The sequence below is a fragment of the Microchirus variegatus genome (genome assembly GCF_963457635.1).
Source record: "Microchirus variegatus genome assembly, chromosome: 10".
Lineage (NCBI taxonomy): Eukaryota > Metazoa > Chordata > Actinopteri > Pleuronectiformes > Soleidae > Microchirus > Microchirus variegatus.
Genome location: NC_139811.1, coordinates 14826969 through 14833496, shown reverse-complemented (window position 1 = coordinate 14833496; position 6528 = coordinate 14826969).

Sequence of the window (6528 nt, the reverse complement as noted above, 5' to 3'; positions counted from 1 at the left end):
CATGACATAAGTTAGATAAATAAATAAAAAAAGAGAAGAAGACAGGAAAGATTATCTGGCCATAGACAGAAATTATTGTACAGCTGTCTAAAGAGAGTTTTGTAACAAATGAATGGTTATAGAACTTATTACAACATTAAAATGTGGTTAAAATATGATAAATGTGATGTTTTAAAGGGGTGAATATTGATGAAAATGTCTTGAATATGTACACGTTTTCAAATGTTGTACAATTTATGTTTGTTGTCACACACTCTTAGAAATAAAAGTGCTAAGTAGAACCATATAAGGTCCTTCGGCTTGTCCTCATAGGAGAACCCTTTTTGGCTTCAGGTAGAACCTTTTTATAAAGGTTCCACCTGGAACCCTTTTGGAGGGTTCCACCAAGAACCCTTTTAAAACCCTTTATTCAGTAAAGGGGTTTTAAAGGGTTCTCTGGATGAAAATGGTTCTTACCGGAACCATTAGTGTTACCAAGAACCATTGAAAAACCCTTTCCCGAAGAAAGGGTTTTTCAGAAGCAAATGGTTCCAGGTAGAACCTCAGCCCTTGTAGAAGGACGCTTTTGGAACCCTTATTTCTAAGAGTGTACTTCAGTTAAGTTTATGTTGTCATAAACAAGTCACATTGTGGGTTAGGGTGAAATTAATTTATAAATAATTAAAATCATAATTATGTGAATGAGCCGTGAACGGATGGACCGTATATTGACGTTGTGGTTCATTTTAATTTCCTTGCATTTTTTTTTACGATAAAACAAGTTTGATGAGCAAAAGAGAAATAAACTACCACAGACATCAGTGGCGATAGCGATAAGCAGGTAAACAGAAACACAAAATCTTCTGGATCCAATGGATCAAAATGTCAAAAACGTCAGGTGACAAACAGGCGTGTGCTCTTCTGAGCGCTCTTGTTTTCCTGCGTGACTGAGGAAAAAACCCAGTGGGATCAATTAAGTGTCGCGACCACATGCTGAGAATCATTGCAGTCATTTTCTTTCCCCTTCCCTTGAACATGCTGTGATGTTCTGTTCAGCGTTCCATGAAGTCACTGCTCTCATGATTCTAATCTATTATGATTATCATCTCAATCATTAGATTTACATTTCCATCAGGCATATGGCCAAACAATACTTTTAGACGGCTCGCAGCTTGCAGTACGGTGTTATAATGTATTATTTATAGCCAGGGACAGACTAGGACAGAATATCAGAATTTTTCTGCATACGACACATTTTAAACACCACAACAACAACAACAACAGCAGAGACATGTCCTGAAACCAGAGTCCAGGGTTGGGAGACAGATGCATGCATTCACCATCTGCAAAATTGTTATTGTGAAAGTAATGTCCTGTATGACTTGGATATGGTTGCATTGCAAGGGATGTAGCAGTTTATATATTGCAGATATAAGTAGGTGAAGATTTAATTACGTGAGTGTGGCTAAAATAATTTTTTCCTCAGTGTCCAAGACTCAGGCTGGTCACTCAACATAGCCTGTGTTAATAATGTGTCAATATCTCTATTAACCGCATTTCAGAAAACCTTTAAATCATTTTAAAAGAACACCGACGTCAATCAGAAGCTTAATTCCACATCAACCAGTGACGTAGCGATGTCTTCACAGCTGCAGGACACAGGGTCCCTTCAGATCACAGCTAAAAATACCATGTTCCCTTTCACTATGAATGTACATCATGAGATTGCACCGTGATGCAGATTCTGAATCACGTCGAGTGTTTTATTTAATTTAATTTTTTCTACCGAACAGCTAAAATGTTACGTAATATAACGAGCCGTTGTTTGTGATTCATATTCTTGTTTTCATGGATTTTCTTTTTGGCATGAACACAAACCCCCTCCCCCCCCAAAAAAAAATCCATGTAACACCTTTGGTTATTCAGCATGCTATGATGGAGAGGAAAAATCACTCTGCTGAAAAAGCAGCATACAGTCAGTTAACACAGTATGTGAACAACCACTGATAACTGAGTTTAAACAGATATTTAAAGTTAACAGAGGTTTCCTTTGAAAAATGGTTCACTCAAATAGACGATGGTGCATTTACACTGAGCTATGATGATGATGAATGTAGCACAGGTGGAAAGAGTACTGAAATATTCTACTCAAGTTAAAAGTACCACTAGTTTTATACAGTTTTACTTAAGTACAAGTAAACATCCTGGTCTAAAAATGTACTCAAGTTAAAGTAAAAGTTAATGTTTTAACAAGGCTGGGGTTCTTTCTTACAAGGGGATACACATCTTTTTAAAAAACCTTTTCAAATTAAAGTGCTGGCAAGATAAAATATGTAAACACATAATGTATAGAATTGGGACACCACTATATATATATATATATATATACAAATTAGCATCGTGAATGTAACAAACGTGCTAACCTACGTCACAATTCCACCGGTGGAGCGTGCTACTATTTTCATTCAGGAAAATAGCCTCTGCAATAACTCGGCAAATAGACGCTAGCTAGCTAGCTAGTTAGCTAGCTGCTTTCATAAAGCGTTAGTTAATTTCTGACATTAGTGTTCAAAGCTCAACGGTCCTTTGGATACACATCAAACCAACATATTCCAACACATTTTGACATTGTAACGTGTTTGTTTTGCGAAAAAATATACCGACAACGAAATTGTTGCTCTGCAGATGTGGCCGCCATCTTTGCACAAAAAAAAAATCAGCCGGCTCACTGAATTCGCAAAGCATCATGGGTAATTTCATCTTCCACTTCGTTTTAAGCCTGCATCAGCACTCACTACATTTTGAGGGTTGATTATAATATATTATATACACTCCCCGTGCAACATTTAGGGCTCGGGCAAAAATTAACGGTTAGGGGACGGGGTCTTTGTTTTTTTCTGTAGCTGATAAATAGAAGTTAAACATTGACTCTCACCTTTGCTATGTTTCCGTCTCCACCTCTCTTCTCCCTACACTGCTTCTGAGGGAAAAGTCATATTTTTAAGCAGCTAAAAGCTCCATTATGATCTGTACATGAGAAAAGCAACAGCAGAAGGAAAAACATTGAGGTAAAGATTCTTCCTTACGTTTCTTGAGGCCTCAGCGGGAGCGCGTGACAGATGCTGAAGAGCAGCCGTGAGTCTGGAAGGAAACTTCGGTGCATTTCCGGCTGCTGCACCTATATTTACCACCTACGGCGGGATCAATACTGAGGGCAGCATAAAAGCACTTCACAGCAGGTGCTGACCTTTCTAACAACGTTAAAAAGAAGCAGCTAAACACAATTCATTCAACACTGGTGAAGTTCTCTGACCAATTCGAACACAAATAAAGGTTTCCTTCCTTTCATTCATGTTTAGTTGTTGACATCGTAGACACATTTTCAAGAGTATCCACATCCAGTATTATGTGGATGTTGGTTACAATATTGCAGCAGGGCGAGAGCTGAAAGGTGTAACAGTTAACATATTTTAAACTGGGAACACAAATTAAAAATATCATTAAAAACTATCAAATTACATCTTGTATTTAAAGTCAGCTGATTAGAATACAAAATGATGGGCGTGGTGTAACTACAGGGAGGGATTTTACACTTACACTCAAGATCCATCACTGCATGTAACTGAAATACTGTAAAGGATTTTAATGATGAAAGTGTGCACTTTCTCTTTTCCGTTCCAATTGCAAGAAGGAATTATTCACCTCGTGTAAAAATGTAGGCAGATAAAATTGGCAGCGATCAGCTGGTGCTGCAGCGAATTATTCATACTGTTTTGTATTATTTGCCAGACTGATGATTAAACAGCCTTTCCTACCTGGTACTGATTGACCACTTTTCAGTTATCAAAGTTAGATTTTTTATATATTATATATATTATTTATATAATATATATATATATATATATATATAGGCCATTATTTATTTAAAGCTCACAAATTAATGTTGCCAGTTCATACACCTGACTATTTTCCTCCTTGTTTTGATGGAAACATAGCGAAGATTGAGTTCGAGTCTGCACAATTGCAAAGACCTTGTCTGAAATTAAACATTAATCAAACCAATTTCCCCTCATTATTCTGTGCGTATACATCCCATACACATCAGAATCACTGGTGCATGTGTATAAAGTAAAGTAAATATCAAGCCTTTCAAAACCAAAGTAAGAAGAACTGTTTAAATGACTAAAAACTGACATTTTGAAGGTCAAGCTGCCACAATGTTATGACAGATGATGTTTTTTGTTTTTACAGCTAAAACTGCTTTGGCAGCCGAGCAAGGTCACTGCATGTCCTCTAAGCAAGCATTAGGATATTATTCTGAGGGAAAACGTTAGCTGTACGCATCGAAAGTCTCAAAATCACTTCATTAAATGTCACATTTCGACCAGGCAACACCAGTCTGAGAACGGATATCAAGGTCAATGTGAGATGTTGACAGTGTTCTAGCACAGGAGGATGCTGCTTTAAAAAAAAAAAAAAAAAAAACACTGATCAATCCTTGACTGCTGCTGTTAGTTGGTGTTGTTTTCTCAGATTTAAATGTCAGATTAGAAGGACTTTGGGCCACATCCTGGAGAGGATAGCGTGATAGAACAGTATTTTTTTTAATATTTTTTTTTTAAACACAGTAGGCTGGGTGTGGACTGTGCCCGATGGCTCCGTCAGCAAGACACTTCCATCAAACGGAACAACACTGCGGACAGCAAAGGGGGACTTCCAGCAGCTTGTTTTTGAGCTTCAGATCATAACTGCTGATGAACTATCAGAAAAATACCCTAAGTGTTAAACACCACAGCTTTAATTCATTAATATACAAATGTAGCACACTGACGCGTTTGTCCTTAAACACTAGTAGTATAAACTGTATGATATATATGCCAATAAACCCTCCTAAATGTTGCAAACCGGAGTTTTAAGGTGAATTTCCTGTATTAATAACCTGACGTTGCTACCACATCCTTTCAAATAAACCCAATAAACCACTCAGACTTTGTTTAAGTCACACACCCATTTTTATCTCTTTTTATTCAGTGATAAATAATTTCCTATGATCATAGGCTTTATGTGTAGACATCCGATCAAGGTAAGAGACAAACTGGAGGGCACACCATTGCCACCATTAGAAAATAATAGCAGAAACAAAAACAATGAGGTAAGAAGTTTCTCTTTTTCTTTATACATTTGTGGTGCTTCTACTTCTGTTACCTATACTGCTTAATGCACAGTGCTTTCTAATACAGAAACTCTGCCTTTTGTGTCTGTACATTATTAAACAAACAAAAACAAAACATGTCAGGGCACAACACTGAACCACCCAGAGACAGGGCGCTGCAGAGCGTACAGCTCATCAGGAAACGTCATCAGACCGGAGAGGAAGAAAAGCCAAGCAGGAAACAGAAATACCAAAAAAAAAAAAGTCTTAAGACTTTGCAACTGAACTTAGAGACCGATTCAAAACACACACACACACGCGCAAGTATCAGTAGTGTGTAAATTTGTATTGTCTCAATACTTAATGTGAGACTATTTTGATAATCTGTTGATCACTGATTTAATGCTTTTCTGTCTCTAAATTGTACGTGACACTAAACTGAATATTTTTGGATTTCACTCGTTCAAGAGAACATCTGGAGATATTAAAGGGGACATATTATAGCCCATTTCTCCAAGTTAACCTAGTTCCCTGGTGTCCTAATGAACATGTCTGTGACATGCTTTGGTCAAAATACCTTAAGGATGAAGCACCAAAGCAGTTCTATCCTATGAGGCTGGAAGTTTGTGTTGGACTCTGTGCTGCACTGTGGAGCCAAGAATAGAACTTTTCTCGCGGGTTTTACGGACACAGCGGAGCTCCGCGAGACAACAATTCCAGGAATTTAGTTCATTGTGACATAGCAATGAGCGTGGAAGTCAACATCATGTGCTTCATCTCCTGTACTTGGACTGAGGAGGACCACAAAAACATGACGGAGTCATCTTTTTTTCACAAATATAAGAATTTAAATGATTAAAAAGTTGATTTTGCATAATATGTCCCCTTTAAATCAATCGTTTAATGGACACATTAAAGCTATCCAGGAAGTGTGTTGTTGTTTTTTACCTCATTATGATGGTGTGAATGTCTTACAGAGAGGGTTACAGGGAGATTGGGAGGGGCTGTCTCCGCTCACTCCTCCGACCGCCTGTTAGCAGAAAGCCAGCCTGGCAAGATCAGAACTGCTGACCAGGAATCCTCAGAATCAGGGAGGCCTCACGTCACGACGTCTGGGGAGACACACATATTGCTTCACGGCACATAAATATGACAACTGCGAACAACTTTGTCAAATCTGGCCACGAGTGCATCAGACATTTGGATAAGACCACTTATATCTGGTCAAATTTGAGTTGACAGGCTTTATAATTTTGTATAATTAGACTATAGCATATACATGTGTGGCACGTGTGTGTGTGTGTGTGTGTGTGTGTTACATTCACAGGCCTCATGAGCACTGAGGCCCAGCCCCTCACATGGGCCTGACCTGCAGTCCCAGTGACATCACCGTTTTC